Source organism: Bombina bombina, chromosome 5 (genome assembly GCF_027579735.1).
Source record: "Bombina bombina isolate aBomBom1 chromosome 5, aBomBom1.pri, whole genome shotgun sequence".
NCBI classification, from domain to species: domain Eukaryota; kingdom Metazoa; phylum Chordata; class Amphibia; order Anura; family Bombinatoridae; genus Bombina; species Bombina bombina.
This window is the reverse complement of record NC_069503.1, coordinates 711904739-711930111: the sequence shown is the minus strand read 5'-3', so window position 1 is coordinate 711930111 and position 25373 is coordinate 711904739.

Here is a 25373-nt window from a genome sequence, read left to right as displayed (position 1 = left end):
CATCCGTGTACTTTAGCTTTGGTATTGGTATCCCATAAGTAATGGATGATCCGTGGACTGGATACACTTAACAAGAGAAAACATAATTTATGCTTACCTGATAAATTTATTTCTCTTGTAGTGTATCCAGTCCACGGCCCGCCCTGTCACTTTAAGGCAGGTAATTTTTCCATTAAACTACAGTCACCACTGCACCCTATGGTTTTCCTTTCTCTGCATGTTTTCGGTCGAATGACTGGTAATGGCAGTTAGGGGAGGAGCTATATAGCAGCTCTGCTGGGTGAATCCTCTTGCACTTCCTGTTGGGGAGGAGTTAATATCCCATAAGTAATGGATGATCCGTGGACTGGATACACTACAAGAGAAATAAATTTATCAGGTAAGCATAAATTATGTTTCCACCGCTCCCCGACACCGCCGCAACTAAATAAAGTTATTAACCCCTATCCCTCCGCTCCCGGAGCCCACCGCAACTGTAATAAAGTTATTAACCCCTATCCCTCCGCTCCCGGAGCCCACCGCAACTTAATAAATGTATTAACCCCTGGCCTCCCACATCACTACCACTTACTAAACCTATTAACCCCTAAACCGCCAGCCCCACACATCACCATAAACTAAATTAACCTATTAACCCCTAAACCTAACAACCCGCTAACTGTACATTAAAATTACATCATCCCTATCTTATAATACATTTAAACTTACCTGTAGAATTAGATTAAACTATTAATTAACCTACCCTAACTATTATACTAAAATTACAATAAACTATATTAAACTATTAATTAACCTACCCTAACTATTATGCTAAAATTACAATAAACTATATTAAACTATTAATTAATCCACCCTAACTATTATACTAAAATTACAATAAACTATATTAAACTAATAATTAACCTACCCTAACTGTTATACTAAAATTACATTAAACTACAAATTAAATTAACTATTGTATATATTTAAAAACCTAACCCAGCCAATCGGGCTGAAGTCTTCATCCAAGCCGGCAGAAGTCTTCATCCAGACGGCATCTTCTATCTTCATCCATCCGGCGTGGAGCGGCTCCATCTTCAAGACATCCGGTGCGGAGCATCCTCTTCTTCCGACGTCTTCTGGAACAATGAAGTTTCTCTTTACATGACGTCATCCAATATGGCGTCCCTTACATTCCGATTGGCTGATAGAATTCTATCAGCCAATAGGAATTAAGGTGGAAAAAATCCTATTGGCTGTTGCAATCAGCCAATAGGATTGAGCTCGCATTCTATTGGCTATTCCAATCAGCCAATAGAATGCGAGCTCAATCCTATTGGCTGTTGCAATCAGCCAATAGGATTGAGCTTGCATTCTATTGGCTGATTGCAACAGCCAATATGATTTTTTCCACCTTAATTCCTATTGGCTGATAGAATTCTATCAGCCAATTGGAATGTAAGGGACGCCATCTTGGATGACGTCATTTAAAGGGAAGCTTCATTGTTCCAGAAGACGTCGGAAGAAGAGGATGCTCCGCACCGGATGTCTTGAAGATGGAGCCGCTCCGCGCCGGATGGATGAAGATAGAAGATGTCGTCTGGATGAAGACTTCTGCCGGCTTGGATGAAGACTTCAGCCCGATTGGATGAAGACTTCTGCCGGCTTCGCTGAGGACTTCTGCCGCTTCGTTGAGGATGGATGTCGGGTCTTCAAAAACTGTAAGTGGATCTTCGGGGGTTAGTACTAGGTTTTTTTAAGGGTTTATTGGGTGGGTTAGGGACTTTGGGCGGAAAAATAGCTAAATGCCCTTTTAAGGGCAATGCCCATCCAAATGCCCTTTTCAGGGCAATGGGGAGCTTAGGTTTTTTAGATAGAATTTTATTTGGGGGGGTTGGTTGTGTGGGTGGTGGGTTTTACTCCTGGGGGGGTATTTGTATTTTTATTTACAGGTAAAAGAGCTGATTTCTTTGGGGCAATGCCCCGCAAAAGGCCCTTTGAAGGGCCATTGGTAGTTTATTGTAGGCTAGGTTTTTTTTTATTTTGGGGGGGGCTTTTTATTTTCATAGTGCTCTTAGATTAGGTGTAATTACTTTAAATATTTGATCATTTATGTAATTTAGTGTTTTTATTTTTTGTTGTAACTTAGTGTTTTTTATTTTGTGTAACTTAGTTGTTAGTTGTTTGTAACTTTGCAATTTTTAATAGTAGATTTAAATAATTTGAGTAGGGTTAGGTTTTTAAATATATAATATAGTTAATTTAATTTGTAGTTTAATGTAATTTTAGTATAACAGGGTAGGTTAATTATTAGTTTAATATAGTTTATTGTAATTTTAGTATAATAGTTAGGGTAGATGAATGAATAGTTCAATATAGTTTATTATAATTTTACTATAATAGTTAGGACAGATTAATTAATAGTTTAATATAGTTTATTGTAATTTAAGTATAATTTTATCGGTTAATAACTTTATTTAGTTGCGGTGGGGCCGGGAGCGACGGAATAGGGGTTAATAACTTTATTTAGTTGCGGAGTTGTCCGGGAGTGGTGGGATAGGGGTTTATACATTATTTAGGTGGCGGTGGGGTCCGGGAGCGGCGGGATAGGGGTTAATAACATTATGTAGGTTGCGGCGATGTCGGGGAGTGGCGGGATAGGGGTTAATACTTTTATGTAGGTGGCGGTGATGTTGAGGCGGCAAATTAGGGGTGTTTAGACTCGGGGGTTATGTTAGGGTGTTGGGTGTAAACGTAACTTTTATTCTCCCATAGAAATCAATGGGATATCTGGCAGCATCGAACATAAGTTTTCGCTGCTTTCAGACTCCCATTGATTCCTATGGCATCTGCGGCCTCCAGGGCGGCGGATTGAAAAGCAGGTACGCTGGGCCGGAATAATCCAGAAATCTGTAGAAAACAAAGCGCGACCAGACTCAAGTGCAGATATAAAAAATAAAACACACCACACTGCTGAATTGCACTTACAATGTTAACAATTTTATTGCGCACTGCAACATATCCCAATCATAGGAATAAAAGTATGGAAAACACAGTCCATGTAGCAAAAGCGTCTCTCTTTCTTTCCTCCTAATAAGTCTCTAAATACAGCACTCACTACATGTGCGTTTACATCCCTTGAAGACTTCCGTACTTGCGGTTTGAATTACGATAGCCGTGCTGAAAAAGAGATACACAATGTATTTGCTGCAAAATCCTACGGATCCTCCAATAGCTCAAATGGGCTGGAATAGTGGCGAGCGTACCTGTTAGCAGTTTGATAACTTGCAAAAGTTGTCAGATAGTGCCGACTTTGTGTTTGGAACATCTGTAATGACGTAAGCATCAATCTGTGTCGGATTGAGACCGGCGGATTTTATGTTACGTCACAGATTTCAACTTTTGCCGGTCTGTAGGCTTTGATAAATGAGGCGAATCAGGCTCACCACAATTACGCTGCGGAATTCCAGCGTATTTGCGGTTGACGGCTTGATAAATAGGCCTCTGAGGCTTAACAAATCAATTTTGACAGTTTAGGTTAAGTGATATTAAAAAAAAAAGTCATAAATTGATCAACTGTAAGGGTGCCCAAACATTTGCACATGCCATATTAACTGTTTCTTTTGTTATTTTTCAGTAAGTTAAATTCAGCAGACAAATAATAACTACATTAAAAGTTGTAGAAATATGTTAGCTTTAAGTTTGTTCACTGAAGAGTGATTGTGAAGTTTAATGAATAAGTTCCCAGTTATTTTTAAAATACTTACCTTTGCGTTATGTAAACATAACGCCGATCCTCCGCCCGCAGCTCCTGATTTTCTTTTTGATTATGTATCTCGCTTCCTTTAATCGTTTGAGGCATGCAACGATTGGAGGAAGCTAGATTCTTCATCAATAAGTTAATGTAAGCAGGAGATGCGGGTGGAGGATCGGCGTTATGTTTACCATAACACAAAGGTAAGCATTTAAAAAAATAAGAGTCATTGTAAAGTTTAATGATTGAAAGTGCCCCTGTTTTTAAGATTGCTTTTAGTTACCGGGCAGGCTTAGAAAATCAACAAAATATGTTTCTTAGATGGGGGGCAAAACTTTTGCATTCAACTGTGTGTATGTGTGTATGTATGTGTGTGTGTGTGTGTGTGTGTGTATATATATATATATATATATATATATATGTGTGTGTGTGTACTTTATGTTTGTATGTGTGTGTGTGTGTGTATATATATAATATATATATGGTACGTATTTTCACTGGTCTTACGATTCGATTCAATTACGATTATCATGTCAACGATTCGATTTGATTCTACGATGCATCGCGATGCATCACGATTAGTTCCCTAATTATGCCCATGATTTAAATTTTTCAGGGAAAAAAATCAAGCACTCATAAGAACTTTTTTTTTTATTTTATCAGCTCAAACAAAGGCACTCTTCCTCATAAAGGCAAAGTCTGAACAAAGCAGACAACAACAGTATTTATTTAGAACAGTAAATACTAAATGGCATCAATCTGAAGTAGTAGTGTAGTAGTGTAAGTGCAGTGCACACAGTATATATATATATATATATATATATATATATATATATATAGTATACACTAGCAAACCATTAAAGGGACCCTAAACACCATCTGTTTTAATGTAATTATAATTTTTTTTAAACTATTTTGCTTTGTTTTATATATTATTTCTTTCTTTATTTCTTTATTTAGCATCTGCACATTTTTTTTTTTTTCCCATAATACCCCTAAACCACCGCCTACTGAATGCAGTGCTGGCTGACATGTTGTAACGCACGTTCTATGCGATACTCAATGCGCACTCCCTTCTTTACTTGCATGCGCATACCAAGTAAAGGGACTTTAAACACCTGCCATTAGGTTATTTTGTTTTTTTTATTCATAATGTTTCTTTTGTTTTTTTAAATGCAATTTGCTATTTATTTTTATTATATGTTTACTTTTTTTACATTTATTTCACTTTCTGACCGCTCCGTGCAGACATGGCAGAAAGTTATGTGTAGATAAACCTCCCAGAAGTCTCTGCTTTGATGTGAGCGCGCACTTATGTAGAGTTGTAGACAGCACACTGAGCACAGCATGACTAAAACTACAGCGATTATCTTAGTGTTTTTCCCTAAATAGTATCTTTTGAACTGGCCTCATCTGTAAGCTAATAATTCATTATCATTTTTAAAAACAAAATGTATTTACCCTATTTTTTAATCATACTTGTAGTGCGAGTGAAAGAGGGACCGCCCAACACACTGCTCATGGAGACAGCTGCTGTCTCATAAATATACTCTTATCTTTTACCCCTCTGTTTTTTCTATCCAAGCTCCCGGAGTCCCGCTCAGTTTATTGCACATCTTATACAGCTCACGCTCTCTGTGCACCTCAGGTTATGTGACAGCATCAGTGGTTTGTCTATTTAGCAGGCATTCCAAAGATCCTAAAAGATAGTGTAGGGAAGGGAATGCTTTATTTGTTTTGTGTTACGAGTATGTAGAGGTCAGCCACAGTGCTCTGTTCTATGTACATCAATTTATAATGTCACATAACCTGAGGTGCACAGAGAGCATGAGCTGTATAAGATGTGCAATAAACTGAGCGGGACTCCGGGAGCTTGGATAGAAAAAACAGAGGGGTAAAAGATAAGAGTATATTTATGAGACAGCAGCTGTCTCCCTGAGCAGTGTGTTGGGCGGTCCCTCTTTCACTCGCACTACAAGTATGATTAAAAAATAGGGTAAATACATTTTGTTTTTAAAAATGATAATGACTTATTAGCTTACAGATGAGGCCAGTTCAAAAGATACTATTTAGGGAAAAACACTAAGATAATCACTGTAGTTTTAGTCATGCTGTGCTCAGTGTGCTGTCTACAACTCTACATACGTGCGTGCTCACAGCAAAGCAGAGACTTCAGGGAGGTTTATCTACACATAACTTTCTGCCATGTCTGCACTGATCGGTCAGAAAGTGAAATAAATGTAAAAAAAGTAAAAAAAAGTAAACATATAATAAAAATAAATAGCAAATTGCATTTAAAAAACCAAAAGAAACATTGGCCTAGATTTGGAGTTTTGTCGGTAACGACCCGCGTAGCTAACGCCGGCTTTTTTCTGGCCGCACCATAAAAATAACTCTGGTATTGAGAGTCCACATAAAGGCTGCGTTAGGCTCCAAAAAAGGAGCGTAGAGCATATTTAACGCAGCTTCAACTCTCGATACCAGAGTTGCTTACGCAAGCGGCCAGCCTCAAAAACGTGCTGGTGCACGATTCCCCCATAGAAAACAATGGGGCTGTTTGAGCTGAAAAAAAACCTAACACCTGCAAAAAAGCCGCGTTCAGCTCCTAACGCAGCCCCATTGTTTGCTATGCGGAAACACTTCCTACGTCTGCACCTAACACTCTAACATGTACCCCGAGTCTAAACACCCCTAACCTTACACTTATTAACCCCTAATCTGCCCCCCCCGCTATCGCTGACCCCTGCATATTATTATTAACCCCTAATCTGCCGCTCCGTAAACCGCCGCTACTTACATTATCCCTATGTACCCCTAATCTGCTGCCCTAACATCGCCGACCCCTATATTATATTTATTAACCCCTAATCTGCCCCCCACAAAGTCGCCTCCACCTGCCTACACTTATTAACCCCTAATCTGCCGAGCGGACCTGAGCGCTACTATAATAAAGTTATTAACCCCTAATCCGCCTCACTAACCCTATAATAAATAGTATTAACCCCTAATCTGCCCTCCCTAACATCGCTGACACCTAACTTCAAACATTAACCCCTAATCTGCCGACTGGAGCTCACCGCTATTCTAATAAATGTATTAACCCCTAAAGCTAAGTCTAACCCTAACACTAACACCCCCCTAACTTAAATATAATTTAAATCTAACGAAATTAATTAACTCTTATTAAATAAATTATTCCTATTTAAAGCTAAATACTTACCTGTAAAATAAACCCTAATATAGCTACAATATAAATTATAATTATATTATAGCTATTTTAGGATTAATATTTATTTTACAGGTAACTTTGTATTTATTTTAACCAGGTACAATAGCTATTAAATAGTTAAGAACTATTTAATAGCTAAAATAGTTAAAATAATTACAAAATTACCTGTAAAATAAATCCTAACCTAAGTTACAATTAAACCTTACACTACACTATCAATAAATTAATTAAACTACCTACAATTACCTACAATTAACCTAACACTACACTATCAATAAATTAATTAAATACAATTCCTACAAATAAATACAATTAAATAAACTAGCTAAAGTACAAAAAATAAAAAAGAACTAAGTTACAAAAAATAAAAAATATTTACAAACATTAGAAAAATATTACAACAATTTTAAACTAATTACACCTACTCTAAGCCCCCTAATAAAATAACAAAGCCCCCCAAAATAAAAAAATGCCCTACCCTATTCTAAATTACTAAAGTTCAAAGCTCTTTTACCTTACATGCCCTGAACAGGGCCCTTTGCGGGGCATGCCCCAAGAAGTTCAGCTCTTTTGCCTGTAAAAAAAAACATACAATACCCAAGCCCCCCAACATTACAACCCACCACCCACATAGCCCTAATCTAACCCAAACCCCCCTTAAATAAACCTAACACTAAGCCCCTGAAGATCTTCCTACCTTGTCTTCACCTCACCGGGTTCAAGGTAGGATGATCTTCAGGGGCATAGTGTTAGGTTTATTTAAGGGGGGTTTGGGTTAGATTAGGGGTATGTGGGTGGTGGGTTGTAATGTTGGGGGGGGTATTGTATGTTTTTTTTTACAGGCAAAAGAGCTGAACTTCTTGGGGCATGCCCTGCAAAGGGCCCTGTTCAGGGCTGGTAAGGTAAAAGAGCTTTGAACTTTAGTAATTTAGAATAGGGTAGGGCATTTTTTATTTTGGGGGTCTTTGTTATTTTATTAGGGGGCTTAGAGTAGGTGTAATTAGTTTAAAATTGTTGTAATATTTTTCTTATGTTTGTAAATATTTTTTTATTTTTTGTAACTTAGTTCTTTTTTATTTTTTGTACTTTAGTTAGTTTATTTCATTATAGTTATTTGTAGATATTGTATTTAATTAGTGTATTGATAGTGTAGTGTTAGGTTTAATTGTAGGTAATTATAGGTATTTTATTTAATTAATTTAATGATAGTATAGTGTTAGGTTTAATTGTAACTTAGGTTAGGATTTATTTTACAGGTAATTTTGTAATTATTTTAACTAGGTAACTATTAAATAGTTCTTAGCTATTGTACCTGGTTAAAATAATTACAAAGTTGCCTGTAAAATAAATATTAATCCTAAAATAGCTACAATGTAATTATAATTTATATTGTAGCTATATTAGGATTTATTTTACAGGTAAGTATTTAGCTTTAAATAGGAATAATTTATTTAATAAGAGTTAATTAATTTTGTTAGATTAAAATTATATTTAATTTAGGGGGGTGTTAGTGTTAGGGTTAGACTTAGCTTTAGGGGTTAATACATTTATTAGAATAGCGGTGAGCTCCGGTCGGCAGATTAGGGGTTAATAATTGAAGTTAGGTGTCGGCGATGTTAGGGAGGGCAGATTAGGGGTTAATACTATTTATTATAGGGTTAGTGAGGCGGATTAGGGGTTAATAACTTTATTATAGTAGCAGTGCGGTCCGCTCGGCAGATTAGGGGTTAATAAGTGTAGGCAGGTGGAGGCGACGTTGAGGGGGGCAGATTAGGGGTTAATAAATATAATATAGGGGTCGGCGATGTTAGGGCAGCAGATTAGGGGTACATAAGGATAACATAGTTGGCGGTCGGCAGATTAGGGGTTAAAAAAATTAATCGAGTCGCGGCGATGTGGGGGGACCTCGGTTTAGGGGTACATAGGTAGTTTATGGGTGTTAGTGTACTTTAGAGTACAGTAGTTAAGAGCTTTATAAACCGTCGTTAGCCCAGAAAGCTCTTAACTACTTACTTTTTTCCTGCGGCTGGAGTTTTGTCGTTAGAGTTCTAACGCTCACTTCAGACACGACTCTAAATACCGGAGTTAGAAAAATCCCATTGAAAAGATAGGATACGCAATTTACGTAAGGGGATCTGTGGTATGGAAAAGTCGCGGCTGAAAAGTGAGCGTTAGACCCTATTTTGAGTGACTCCAAATACCGGAGGTAGCCTAAAACCAGCGTTAGGAGCCTCTAATGCTGGTTTTCACGGCTAACGCCAAACTCCAAATCTAGGCCATTATGAATAAAAAACAAACAAACAACCTAATGACAAGTGTTTAAAGTCCCTTTAACATAAATAAACATTAAATTTAAACCAAAATAGATAGGTCAAGCTTACCACCATTATTATTACCATTATTTGTGTTAAAATGGTCATCCTCAGAAAACAAAACATAAATCCCTTATATGCGGTACAATAAATTACAGATGTGCTGTAAACAACATCTAGAAAACGGAGCACTTCCTCCTGACTGACAAACATCACAGTGAATCTGCAACACACACACACACAGTAGTAGTACTAGACAATTCAAACAAGTAGCATTGAACTACTAGTTTCTTGATTATCTTTATGGGATCACAAATATATAGTTAATGAGTTAGTGTTACAGCAGTACACACACACACAACCAACACACACATACAAACAATACAAAAAACCCCCACAGACATCATCAATCATAGTGAATCATCATGGTGAAGAAAGGGTGGCACGCACATGAGGTGTGTGTGGCTTCTTTTTGCATTGTATTGTGTGTCACTGTGTGTGTGTGTGTGTGCTCTGCTGTGTACTACTGTAGTATATTTGTGATCCAATAAAGATTTACTCAATGTTTAAAGCTTCAATTTACAATTTTTTTCTGTCAAGGCTTTTCCTTCCTCTGTAATAGTAGTTTGGCTTCAGTTGTCTGGAGTACACGTTTAGGATTTATTTGGTAGAGGCGCTGAGGCGGGTGGGTGGTGGTTAAAGGACCAGTCAAGACTGTAGATTTGCATAATCAAACAATGCACAATAAGAAGACAATGCAATAGCACTTAGTCTGAACTTCAAATGAGTAGTAGATTTTTGTTAAATAAATTGCAAAGTTATGTGTTTTTCCACTCCAACTGTATCATGTGACAGTCATCAGCCAATCACAAATGCATATACATATATGCTGTGAATTCTTGCACATGCTCAGTAGGAGTTGTTGACTCAAAAAGTATAAATATAAAAAGACTGTGCACATTTTGTTAATGTAAGTAAATTGGAAAGTTGTTTAAAATTGCTTGCTATATCTGAATCATGAAGTTTAATTTTGACTTGAGCTAACCCCTACAGATCTGCCTGTATAGATGACATGGGATGTTATCTTAAAGGGTCTATTTAAAATAGACACTTTTTTTCTGAATAATTCCTTATGCAATATGCACTGCATTACAAACAATACAATACATTTCAGGTGTGCTGTAAACAATAACAAATCATCTACAAAACAGAGCACTTCCTGACTGGCAAAGATCACACAGTGAATCTGGAACACACAGTAGTAGAAGTACTAATAGACATTCCAACAAGTAGCAATGATGAACTTGATTATCTTTATGGGATCACAAATATATAGTTACACAACACACACACACAAACAATACTAAAAAAACACACATCATAGAGAGGGAATCATGGTGAAGAAATGGTGGCACGCACATGAGGTGTGCTCAGTTGTGTGTTGTTTCTTTTGTATTGTTTGTGTGTGTGTGTGTGACAGTGACGTAGTCGTGTAGTATATTTGTGAACAACAAAGATTTACTCAAGGTTTTAAGCTTCAATTTGCAAAAAGCTATAAGAAAAGCTATACCAAATATAAAATAACTTAACAACTGGACTTGAGTATGGGCACTGGGGCACGCAGCACTTCCTGGATGTGCCAAAAACATTAAATATTAATAAACATGAATCACTGCTCAGAATGATGGAATATGTAGGTTTTTCTGTTAGAACACTAGTTGATCCACATGCTCTGGTTTGAGGGTGCTTCTTTTGGCTGTTACCACATCTCCTGCAGTGGAGAAAACCCACTCTTCAGACACGCTTGTGTCTGGGATACACAAGTATCGCTTTGACAGCTGAGAGAGGAGGGGAAATATGACCTCATGTACATGCCACCAGTTCAAAGAGTCTTCAGTGAGAGGCAGAGATGTGGCTTTACAATATTTCTCTATTTTCTCTTCAGCCTTGGTATAGGAGGTTTGGGTTCTATTGTACTTTCAGTGTCAGTGAAAGACGGTCCCAACAAAGTCATGAGCAGCGATGTGGACTTTCTTTTGGGAGGAGAAGGGCTATCCTCGATAAGTGTTTCTTTTCCCTCAGGCGCTTCATCCACGTTTGTCCTCCTAGGTGTAACTGTAGTACACTCAATCTGTGTTTGAACAAAAGAATAGAAAATAGCATTATTACCTCTAGCAGCCAGATATGTGCTCAGTCATGCAACAGCTCACATAGTATTCAGAGGAGGAAAGTTGACCGTGGGCTAGGTCCTTTGCTATTAAAGTTGCAACAGCTTTGGTTATTCTCTTCCCTTTTTGAGATTTGGGCGGCAAATTTGACAGCATCACATCAATTCTTGGCTGAGCTATTTCCTTGACAGTGACAGCTGCAGGTGTTAGCATCTAAGAGTGAAAATGGCTAATGTGGTTTCTCAAGTTAGTAGTATTCCCTAGGTATTTAATTTTTGTGTGACCGTCTTTACACACAGTGTGTGTCTTGTCCAATTTGTGCTTTCCAGTTTGTTCATAAAATCCAAAATGTGCCCAGATGTTTGCATTTAAAATGCTAGGTGCATTTTTTATCTCTCACTCTTTTTGGTTTCCTTCTGACACATGCCACGTATGTGACGGATGATTTTCAACAAACTCTGTCAGTGTTAAAAAAACAAAACCAAAAAAACTTGTCAAGTACGTTAACAAAGCTAAAGCAGCATTTTTTTTTTATCAATAACATACAAAGGGATTTGCATTTGGCACAGTTTTTTTTATACTCAAGAGCACAATCAGCACATGCACTTAAAGTGAATGTAAATTTAGATGAATCAGTGCCCGGTTTTTAATAATCCTATTAAAAACAAGGGCACTTTAATTCATCAAAATTTACATTTCACTTGTTTTCTTCAAATACTTTCCTTTTAATCTTCACAGCCGCTCCAGCGATTGCCTCGGCCGTCGGAAGCCTCTTCATACATCAGAAATCCAGCTTCCTCCAATCACGGCTTCCTCCAATCGGGGGAATCGTGGCCTGAGGCAATGCTTTGATTGGAGGAAGCTGGATTTGTCATTTTGGACCCGCGAAGAGGGCTTGCGACTGGCGGAGGAAGCGCTGCAGCGGCTGTCAGGATTAAAAGGTAAGTATTTGAAGAAACGAGTGAAATGTAAATTTTGATGAATTAAAGTGCCCTTGTTTTTAAAAGGATTATTAAAAACCGGGCACCTATTCATCTATATTTACATTCACTTAAAGTGCCATAAAAATAAAAAAACATGTTGAGAGATCTGTGCAAGTTGTGTGCACAGTCACTACACTGCAAGTGCATATCCTAAAAGGGCTAATTAATTAAAAATAAAATAGATTGCATAAAAAATTTTTTAACAATTGCTGTGGCAACTGGCAAGTAATATTTTAAAATCATTTTCAAAAATAAGCACAGGTGCAAAATAATGGTGCATAATATATAGATTAGATACAGCCATAAAATGAATTGTGTGGGGGGAGTTACTGCTGTACAATTCGGAAACTTAAAAGAAAGGGTTAATGGCGAGGCACTGCAGTATAAATTAAATTTGCTGGTAAAGTAATTAAAGTACACATTTAATATTTTGTCTATCCCAACTTGTTTTATGTCTCTTTAACAAAAATAACTTGCCCAATGCCCAGCCGGCTTTAACAGATGGAGTTGAAAGGGGGCAGTGCTGATATAATGCCCTAAGACAACTGCATCACTCATCACCAAAAATGACTCTCCCACTCGTGCTGTATTTATTTTCTCCTCCCCAAATTTGACTGTAGTAATATTATCTATTTAGCAAGCACAGTAGGCTACTCTAGGCGATAATGAGGGGTTTTCTACACGGTCTGCATTATTGTGGACAGCTGTAGATAATAATATATATCAAACTGAAAGTGACAGTGAAGGTAAACTAAATCTACGTCGACTCCACAATAATGCAGACTGTGTAGAAAACAACCTCATCATTACCGCCTGCAGTGCTTGCTACATAGTGGTACGTCTACTTTATTACATTTATCACTGTAAAACAAATAAAAATGAGCCGAGGTCAGGTCAGGTCCATTTTTCACTTATTGAATTCAACAGCTAAAAGGATAAATCCAGGACAACACATTTCCAATTATTAACAAATGCGAGAGTTTGAGAATGGAACACACTGACATTATACAGTGCTATATTGGATGATGCTAAGAACCAACATCACCAAAAAAATCCAAAGGTATCCTGCTTGATAAATTAAAGTTAAAAAATGATAATAAGCACATTTACTCTACAAAAAAAATTAGCTAAATCATCACCACTAAAAGGGATCAATCAACATACAGGTCCTTCAGCCTGGGAAGTTATCGCTAAAACTTAAGAAATTACCATTTTGTTTGTACTTAATTGTGCATGAATTATGAAATCAGGAGATTAACAACAAAGTTAACAGTCATGATTTTTTCCGGAGATAAAAAATTGAGTTTGAGGATTATTAAAAACAGAAGCATTTTAGGATTGTGATCATGGGGAAAAACACTGACGATACTGGCCAAGGTTTTTTATAAATAGTTTTCTTCCAAAAACAAGTGCAAGATTGCAATCTACTCCATAATTTGTAGATGTAAAAAGCTTTTGTGTGCACATAAACTTGACTGGAGGATGTTTGCATGGAGAGGAAATAATACAAATGTTAAAGTAAATTACAGCTATAGTATTAATGTTATGCTAAGAGGCAAATAAAATTTCAAAATATTTAACAAGTTCTCTATCAATTTAAAATTATTTTTACTTTCCTGCCCTTTTAAATCCTGAAGACTGTAAAATAGAATTTTCCAAGTGTAAAAGAATAGCTGTTTTTAACGGTCAGAATCATCTGGGCTATAATTAGGGTGGCCTACTTTTCTGAAAGTAAATACCATCCATAGTAATTAACATAATGAGTTCTGTAATTCAGAGTGACATTGCCTGGGCACCAGACCTACTGAGCTAAAATCCCTATAAGAAAATGGATAAACACAATGCACATTTCAGCCATAGCAGGTTTTGTTTGTTTTTTTGTTTTTTCTCTCTCAATAAATAAAAAGTGAAAGAGTATATATATATGTCTGTGTTGATGTTTTATTTGGCTCTTTTTTTATTGTTTCCCTTTGTGTCAACAATCTCTCTCTCTTACCCGTATGATAAGCCAAAGTATCAAATTGTCTTGATAACATTAGCTAGTTGGAAAGACGTCTCAAAATGCATAGTTTCCTTTGCTGATTTTCTGTATTGGTTGCATCATGGTTTCCTAAGCAACCACTGTCTGATTTTTAAAGGGACATTATACACTAATTTTTTCTTTGCATAAATGTTTTGCAGAGTATCTATTTATATAGTCCATGAAGTTTAAAAAAAAAAAAAAAAAAAAAAAAGGTATAGTTTTGCTTATATTTAAATAACATTTGCTCTGATTTTCAAACTCCTAACCAAGCCCCAAAGTTTTAGGAGAATACCGTCAGACACCTACTCCAGCTTGCTCCTGTTTGTGTAAAGGGTCTTTTCATATGCAAAAGAAGAGGGGGGTGTCTTATTTCCCACTTGCAGTGGGCTTTCCAGCTACCTTTTCAACAGAGCTAAACTGAGAGCTTCTAAGTAAGTTTTTAAACAGTTATATACTGGATTTTTATATCAATATCTGTGCATCTTATTTTTTATAGTAGTGTCTATTACATGCAGTTATATGAAAATTGGTGTATATTGTCCCTTTAAGGTGACAATTGTGTGTAAAAAAACAAAAAAAAACAAAAAACGTATGGCATTTTTTAAAAATATTTTTTTGTAATAAATAGTCAGGCTAAGCTTGCAAATTTATCTATTATTATTATTATTTATAATAGAACTCACAGGTAGCACACAAGATAGATAACAGTACCTTATTAAAAGGTACTGTTACCTATCTTGTGTGCTACCTGTGTGTTCTATTATAAATACTTTGCCTTGGACCTTTGGAAGGGGGGCCCTTCAGGTGTACACCAGAAATGTTTCCTTGTATTGTATGGATTGGATACCAATAAGTGAAGTGCTAAAGCCTTTGTGTGTTTATACATCATTATTATTATTATTTTCTGTCTCATACATTTTATATGTCCCATACGTTAGAATGTATCCATGTTGCTAATTTCCTGGGTAAAAAGGTTTTGTAAAGCTTTTATACAGATTAACTAACTGGAAAAATGTGAAGCATATTTTAGTTCTAGGAGGCTTTGTTACATGAAAAGCTTTTTTTTTTTTAAAGTATTATTTGTTGCATTGGTGTGTGTCATTTTTGTAAATTTTTCCAGAATACTGTTAGTTAATAATTAGTTATTTATTTTATTTAAACAATCTAAAAAAACTTTAGTAAGTACCAAAAAAACCTAAATTTACCTAATATTATTTTAAGGAACAGAACAGTAAAATATTATATAACACTAATATGCTAACAAAAATATTTTTTATAACTAAAATACAAAATATATTAGAAATTGTATTTGGCAATTTTGTTGTAACCTAATATTTTACTGCCCTCTATGTGTCCTTTGAGTAATTATGCTGTAATCTTGGATAAAGAGATTATTGGTTAGTGTCACTAATGCTAGGAAACAATCTGTTGGCAATTGGATTTTTTTTTCTTCTTTTACATGCTACAATATTAAGATGCAGGGACTAAATGTCTGTAGTAGATTTTTTTTTTTTTTTGAAGCACTTTGCTAGACTGACAGCTCCATAGTCTTATGAAAATGTCAGCTTTATTTCTTATTTCCACCATATTGATTTCACATCTAAGTGCATCTTATAAATATCTATATAGTATTAATTTTACATTATGAGGCCATGAATCACAATCTTGGGGTGCATTCAATTCAACTGCTTATCAATTATGCCCAAATGTTTTTCAAAAAATATTTCAATTAATTTTGCATCAGTGTCAGGTAATAATTTGAAAAGATTTAGATCCAGCAGTGATTTTACAAATTCTGATTCTGATTTGAAAGTTTCTGTGTTACTTTTAAACAATTAGGATAATACTTTGTATATTCCTGTGTATCTTTTACAAATTACCTGTACAGGTCCCCAGGTAAAGGCTCAAGAGCACTGGAATAATGGAGAAAATAAGGTATTGTCTGCACAGTTTTTTTTTTTAATTATGTGTCTTAGTGGGGTAATCTGGACTGATGTTAAGATAAATTATATACTACATGCATGATAGATGACATTTATAAAGTTTAAGGATATTGAATAGAATTTTATTTTTATGAATTTATCTGAATAGAGACAGTGTACCTCCCTGAAAGTGTAAGAATTATATCTCTAGGTAAAGACTAAAGGAGTACTTGAGAAAGGAGAGTCTGTTAACAGGCTCTGATAGTGACTTTCAAACTATTCAATTATGGAAGTAGAGGTGAAAGAAGAATAAGGGCTGGTTCTTTACATGGTAACACTAGAAATAATTGTTTTACTGCTTATATGAACTATTGGTTGTCTTCTTTTTCTGTAAATGGACAGATATATTTCCCAAATGGCTTAAAAAAAAAAAGCTTAGAGAAGAAAAATTTGGGAAGTGGACCACAACAGTAGTAAACCAATAGATCTCCAGGTAATAAAAAAAATAATAATTCCATCCCTGAATTAAAAAAAATATTGCGAGTCACCTATTTAATCTTACAATAAAATGGATACAATCCAAGAGGGGTTAGACTCAAGAAATAAGATCAATTACCCTGAGAATCTAAATAATAGAATTGAAGATCTGGAAAATTGTTCCAAATGGAATAATATCCAGTTGAATGTGCTTCCAGAAGAAATAAATGGAGCAGAGATTTATACAATTTGCAGAGAAGACCCTTCCACAACTTTTAGGATTACAAAACCGCGAAGTTGAAATAGAAAGACACATAGGATCAGCCCATTCAGGAATAAAGATGAATTGTCATTGAAACAAAGGCCTATCCTCATTAAATTCCTGAACTTTCAAGCCAAAATGGATGTTATTAGAGCTTATAAGAAACTACCTTCATTGGAAATTCAGGGAATTTTTTTTAAACTGTTCCAGGACTACTCAGTTGATGTGTCAAAGAATAGAAAATAATTTTCACAAGTTTTTGTAATTAGTTGTAAAAAAAACAAGATTATAATGTACCTGGACAAGCTTAAAAGGATATGAAACCCATTTTTATTTTATGATTCAGATAAAGCATGTACATTTAAGCAACTTTCTAATTTACTCCTATTATCAAATTTTCTTCGTTCTCTTGGTATCTTTATTCCAAAGCAGGAATGTAAGCTTAGGAGCCAGCCCATTTTTTGTTCAGCACCTGGGCAGCGCTTGCTTATTGGTGGCTAAATGTGGTGGCTATCCCTTTAAAATAAAATCTGGAGACAACTATTAAATTTTTCTCTTGTTAAGTGTATCCAGTCCACGGATCATCCATTACTTTTGGGATATTCTCCTTCCCAACAGGAAGTTGCAAGAGGATCACCCACAGCAGAGCTGCTATATAGCTCCTCCCCTAACTGCCATATCCAGTCATTCTCTTGCAACTCTCAACAAAGATGGACGTAGTAAGAGGAGAGTGGTGTATTATAGTTAGTTTCTTAACTTCAATCAAAAGTTTGTTATTTTTAAATGGTACCGGAGTGTACTGTTTTATCAAAGGCAGCATTAGAAGAATCTGCCTGTGATTTCTATGATCTTAGCAGAAGTAACTAAGATCCATTGCCGTTCTCACATATTCTGAGGAGTGAGGTAACTTCAGAGGGGGAATGGCGTGCAGGTTTTCCTGCAATAAGGTATGTGCAGTTAACATATTTCTAGGGATGGAATTTGCTAGAAAAATGCTGCTGATACCGGATTAATGTAAGTTGAGCCTAAATGCAGTGATTTAATAGCGACTGGTATCAGGCTTATTAACAGAGATACATACTCTTATAAAAGTGTAATATAAAAGTTTGCTGGCTTGTTAATCGTTTTTATATATGTTTGGTGACAAAACTTATTGGGGCCTAGTTTTTTCTCCACATGGCTGGCTTGATTTTTGCCTAGAAACAGTTTCCTGAGGCTTTCCACTGTAGTAATATGAGTGGGAGGGGCCTATTTTAGCGCTTTTCTGCACAGCTAAAATTACAGACAGAGACACTCAGCTTCCTTCTGCATGATACAGGACATCTCTGAAGGGCTCAAAAGGCTTCAAAAGTCGTGTTTGAGGAGGGTAACAACCACAGTAGACCTGTGGCAGTTGTTGTGACTGTGTTTAAAAACGTTTTTGTCATTTATTATTCCGTTTTTGGTATTAAGGGGTTAATCATCCATTTGCAAGTGGGTGCAATGCTCTGCTAAATTGTTACATACACTGTAAAAATTTCGTTAGTGTAACTGCCTTTTTTCACTGTTATTTCAAATTTTGCCAAAATTTGTTTCTCTTAAAGGCACAGTAACGTTTTTTTATATTGCTTGTTAACTTGGTTTAAAGTGTTTTCCAAGCTTGCTAGTCTCATTGCTAGTCTGTACATGTTTGACACAGAGGAAACTACTTGTTCATTATGTTTAAAAGCCATGGTGGAGCCCCATAGGAGAATGTGTACTAAATGTATTGATTTCACCTTAAACAGTAAAGATCAGTCCTTATCTATAAAAGAATTGTCACCAGAGGGGTCTGTCGAGGGGGAAGTTATGCCGACTAACTCTCCCCACGTGTCGGACCCTTCGCCTCCTGCTCGAGGGACGCACGCTAATATGGCGCCAAGTACATCAGGGATGCCCATAGCGATTACTTTGCAGGACATGGCTGCAATCATGAATAATACCCTGTCACAGGTATTAGCCAGATTGCCTGAATTGAGAGGCAAGCGCGATAGCTCTGGGGTTAGACGAGATACAGAGCGCGTAGATGCTGTAAGAGCCATGTCTGATACTGCGTCACAATATGCAGAACCTGAGGACGGAGAGCTTCAGTCTGTGGGTGACGTCTCTGAATCGGGGAGACCTGATTCAGAGATTTCTAATTTTAAATTTAAGCTTGAGAACCTCCGTGTATTGCTTGGGGAGGTATTAGCTGCTCTGAATGACTGTGACACAATTGCAGTGCCAGAGAAATTGTGTAGGCTGGATAAATACTATGCAGTGCCGGCGAGTACTGATGTTTTTCCAATACCTAAAAGGCTTACAGAAATTATTAGTAAGGAGTGGGATAGACCCGGTGTGCCTTTTTCCCCACCTCCTATATTTAGAAAGATGTTTCCAATAGATGCCACTACACGGGACTTATGGCAGACAGTCCCTAAGGTGGAGGGAGCAGTTTCTACTTTAGCAAAGCGTACCACTATCCCGGTTGAGGACAGTTGTGCTTTTTCAGATCCAATTGATAAAAAATTAGAGGGTTACCTTAAGAAAATGTTTATTCAACAAGGTTTTATTTTACAGCCCCTTGCATGCATTGCGCCTGTCACTGCTGCGGCGGCGTTCTGGTTTGAGGCCCTGGAAGAGGCCATCCATACAGCTCCATTGACAAGCTTAGAACACCTAAGCTAGCTAACTCATTTGTTTCTGATGCCATTGTTCATTTGACTAAACTAACGGCTAAGAATTCTGGATTCGCCATCCAGGCGCGTAGGGCGCTATGGCTTAAATCCTGGTCAGCTGATGTGACTTCAAAGTCTAAATTACTCAACATTCCTTTCAAGGGGCAGACCTTATTTGGGCCTGGTTTGAAAGAAATTATTGCTGACATTACTGGAGGTAAGGGTCATACCCTTCCTCAGGACAGGGCCAAATCAAGGGCCAAACAGTCTAATTTTCGTGCCTTTCGAAATTTCAAGGCAGGTGCAGGATCAGCTCCCTCTACTTCAAAACAAGAGGGAACTTTTGCTCAATCTAAGCAGGCCTGGAAACCTACCCAGTCCTGGAACAAGGGCAAGCAGGCCAGAAAGCCTGCTGCTGCCTCCAAGACAGCATGAAGGAGCGGCCCCCTATCCGACAACGGATCTAGTAGGGGGCAGACTCTCTCTCTTCGCCCAGGCGTGGGCAAGAGATGTTCAGGATCCCTGGGCGTTGGAGATCATATCTCAGGGATATCTTCTGGACTTCAAAGCTTCTCCCCCACAAGGGAGATTTCACCTTTCAAGATTATCTGCAAACCAGATAAAGAAAGAGGCATTCCTAAGCTGCGTGCAAGACCTCCTTGTAATGGGAGTGATCCACCCAGTTCCGCGGACGGAACAAGGACAGGGGTTTTATTCAAATCTGTTTGTGGTTCCCAAAAAAGAGGGAACCTTCAGACCAATTTTGGATCTAAAGATCCTAAACAAATTCAAGATGGAAACTATTCGAACCATTTTACCCATGATCCAAGAGGGTCAGTACATGACCACAGTGGACTTAAAGGATGCCTACCTTCACATTCCGATTCACAAGAATCATCATCGGTTCCTGAGGTTTGCCTTTCTAGACAGGCATTACCAGTTTGTAGCTCTTCCATTTGGGTTGGCTACAGCCCCAAGAATTTTTACAAAGGTTCTGGGCTCACTTCTGGCGGTTCTAAGACCGCGAGACATATCGGTGGCTCCTTACCTAGACGACATCCTGATACAGGCGTCAAGCTTTCAAATTGCCAAGTCTCATACAGAGATCGTTCTGGCATTTCTGAGGTCGCATGGGTGGAAAGTGAACGAAGAAAAGAGTTCTCTATCTCCTCTCACAAGGGTTTCCTTCCTAGGGACTCTGATAGATTCTATAGAAATGAAAATTTACCTGACGGAGTCCAGGTTATCAAAACTTCTAAATGCTTGCCGTGTTCTTCACTCCATTCCGCGCCCCACGGTGGCTCAGTGCATGGAAGTAATCGGCTTAATGGTAGCGGCGATGGACATAGTGCCATTTGCGCGCCTGCATCTCAGACCGCTGCAATTATGCATGCTCAGTCAGTGGAATGGGGATTACACAGATTTGTCCCCTCTACTAAATCTGGATCAGGAAACCAGAGATTCTCTTCTCTGGTGGTTATCTCGGGTCCATCTTTCCAAAGGTATGACCTTTCGCAGGCCAGATTGGACCATTGTAACAACAGACGCCAGCCTTCTAGGTTGGGGTGCAGTCTGGAACTCCCTGAAGGCTCAGGGTTCATGGACTCAGGAGGAGAAACTCCTCCCAATAAATATTCTGGAGTTAAGAGCAATATTCAATGCTCTTCTAGCTTGGCCTCAGTTAGCAACACTGAGGTTCATCAGATTTCAGTCGGACAACATCACGACTGTGGCTTATATCAACCATCAAGGGGGGACCAGGAGTTCCCTAGCGATGTCAGAAGTCTCCAAGATAATTCGCTGGGCAGAGACTCACTCTTGCCACCTGTCAGCGATCCATATCCCAGGGGTAGAGAACTGGGAGGCGGATTTTCTAAGTCATCAGACTTTTCATCCGGGGGAGTGGGAACTCCATCCGGAGGTGTTTGCTCAATTGGTTCTCCGTTGGGGCAAACCAGAACTGGATCTCATGGCGTCTCACCAGAACGCCAAGCTTCCTTGTTACGGATCCAGGTCCAGGGACCCAGAAGCGGCACTGATAGATGCTCTAGCAGCGCCTTGGTTCTTCAACCTGGCTTATGTGTTTCCACCGTTTCCTCTGCTCCCTCGACTGATTTCCAAAATCAAACAGGAGAGAGCATCGGTGATATTGATAGCGCCTGCGTGGCCACGCAGGACCTGGTATGCAGGCCTAGTGGACATGTCATCCTTTCCACCATGGACTCTGCCTCTGAGACAAGACCTTCTAATACAAGGTCCTTTCAATCATCCGAATCTACTTTCTCTGAGACTGACTGCATGGAGATTGAACGCTTGATCCTATCAAAGCGTGGCTTCTCCGAGTCAGTAATTGATACCTTAATACAGACACGAAAGCCTGTCACCAGAAAAATTTACCACAAGATTTGGCGTAAATATCTTCATTGGTGTGAATCCAAGAATTACTCATGGAGTAGGGTTAGGATTCCTAGGATATTGTCCTTCCTCCAAGAGGGTTTGGACAATGGACTATCAGCTAGTTCTTTAAAGGGACAGATTTCTGCTCTGTCTATTCTTTTACACAAGCGTCTGGCAGAAGTTCCAGACGTTCAGGCATTTTGTCAGGCTTTAGTTAGAATTAAGCCTGTGTTTAAACCTGTTGCTCCCCCATGGAGCTTAAACTTGGTTCTTAAAGTTCTTCAAGGGGTTCCGTTTGAACCCCTTCATTCTATTGATATCAAAGTTCTTTTTCTGATGGCTATTTCCTCGGCTCGAAGAGTCTCGGAGTTATCTGCCTTACATTGTGATTCTCCTTATCTGATCTTTCATTCAGATAAAGTAGTTCTGCGTACAAAACCTGGGTTTTTACCTAAGGTGGTTTCTAACAAGAATATCAATCAAGAGATTGTTGTTCCATCATTATGCCCTAATACTTCTTCAAAGAAGAAACGTCTTTTGCATAATCTAGACGTAGTCCGTGCATTGAAGTTTTACTTGCAGGCTACTAAAGATTTTCGCCAAACATCTCACCTGTTTGTCATTTACTCTGGACAGAGGAGAGGTCAAAAGGCCTCGGCAACCTCTCTTTCTTTTTGGCTTCGGAGTATAATCCGTTTAGCATATGAGACTGCTGGACAGCAGCCCCCTGAAAGAATTACAGCTCATTCTACTAGAGCTGTGGCTTCCACCTGGGCCTTTAAAAATGAGGCCTCTGTTGAACAGATTTGCAAGGCTGCGACTTGGTCTTCGCTTCATACCTTTTCAAAATTTTACAAATTTGATACTTTTGATTCTTTGGAGGCTGTTTTTGGGAGACAGGTTCTACAGGCAGTGGTTCCTTCCGTTTAAGTTCCTGCCTTGTCCCTCCCATCATCCGTGTACTTAAGCTTTGGTATTGGTATCCCACAAGTAATGGATGATCCGTGGACTGGATACACTTAACAAGAGAAAACATAATTTATGCTTACCTGATAAATTTATTTATCTTGTAGTGTATCCAGTCCACGGCCCGCCCTGTCCTTTTAAAGCAGGTCTAAATTTTAATTAAACTTCAGTCACCACTGCACCCTATGGTTTCTTCTTTCTCGGCTTGTTTCGGTCGAATGACTGGATATGGCAGTTAGGGGAGGAGCTATATAGCAGCTCTGCTGTGGGTGATCCTCTTGCATCTTCCTGTTGGGAAGGAGAATATCCCACAAGTAATGGATGATCCGTGGACTGGATACACTACAAGAGAAATAAATTTATCAGGTAAGCATAAATTATGTTTTTCATCACCTAAAAGAAGCAACAAAATATCTGGACGCTCAAAAATCATTTCAGAACTAGAATCTCATACCCAACAGGAGTAACAGGAGTAAAAAAAAAAAATAAGATTTTATATTATATATGGATAGCATTTTAAATTACTTGGGTGTAGATTGTTATATGTTTGATAAATTCTGTAAAATTATGATGTTTTGCACAAATAAGGAATTACATTTGCACATACACCTATGTCTAAATTGCTCACTTGGAATGTAGGTGATATTCATTCCCCTATAAAAAGAAGACAAGTTTTGAATCACATAAATAAGTTGAAAAATAGATATTGCATGTTTACAAGAAACACACTTATCACTTGAACACGAAAAATGTATAACTATTTGGGTCAAAGAGATTTTTTATGCATCCTAGAAAAAATCAACCAGAGGAGTAGCACTCTTACGGCTAGATTTAGAGTTTTGTCGGTAAGGACCCGCGTATCTAACGCTGGCTTTTTCTCTTGTTAAGTTTATCCAGTCCACGGATCATCCATTACTTATGGGATATTAACTCCTCCCCAACAGGAAGTGCAAGAGGATTCACCCAGCAGAGCTGCTATATAGCTCCTCCCCTAACTGCCATTACCAGTCATTCTCTTGCACCCAACGACTAGATAGGATGTGTGAGAGGACTATGGTGATTATATTTAGTTTTATACCTTCAATCAAAAGTTTGTTATTTTATAATAGCACCGGAGTGTGTTATTCCTTCTCTGGTAGAATTTGAAGAAGAATCTACCTGAGTTTTTACTATGATTTTAGCCGGCGTAGTTAAGATCATATTGCTGTTTCTCGGCCATCTGAGGAGAGGTAAACTTCAGATCAGGGGACAGCGGGCAGATTAATCTGCAAAGAGGTATGTAGCAGCTTATTATTTTCTGACAATGGAATTGATGAGAAAATTCTGCCATACCGATATAATGTAAACTCAGCCTTAAATGCAGTAGCAGCAACTGGTATCAGGCTGTCATGTATGTATATTTTACACTTCAGTATTCTGGGGAATGGCACTTCACTGGAATTATACTGTGTGCATAAGACTTTAGCCTAATTTGCAGGGACTGGCAACAGGCTCTTTAATAACACTTAATTTATGTTAAACGTTTTTTGCTGGCATGTAAAATCGTTTCATTTTCTGAGGTACTGGGTGAATAAAATGTTTTGGGCATTATTTTTTCCACTTGGCAGTTGTTTTATTTAATTTATGACAGTTTACTGATCTCTCTCACTGTTGTGTGTGAGGGGGAGGTCAAAAAATTCAGTCAGAAGCTCACTGTATTTCCTGCATGATCCGGTTCATTTCTACAGAACTCAGGGGTCTTCAAAACTTGTTTTGAGGGAGGTAATCATTCACAGCAGAGCTGTGAGATTGTAGTTGACTGTGATAAAAAACGTTTATTTCTGTAACTTTTTTTTCTGCTATCAGGGTTAGTTATCCTTTGCTAATGGGAACAAGCCTTTGCTAAAATTGTGTTTTTTACAAAGATTTGATGCTATAACCTTTCAGTTTATTAACTTTCAACTGTCATAACTCTTTCTGTGCTTCTTATAGGCACAGTACGTTTTCATATTATAGTAAATTACTTGAAAAGTATTTCCAAGTTGCTAGTTTATTTGCTAGTGTGTTAAACATGTCTGATTCAGAGGAAGACATCTGTGCTATATGTGCTAATGCCAAAGTGGAGCCCAATAGAAATTTATGTACTAACTGTATTGATGCTACTTTAAATAAAAGTCAATCTGTACAAATTGAACACATTTCACCAAACAACGAGGGGAGAGTTATGCCGACTAACTCGCCTCACGT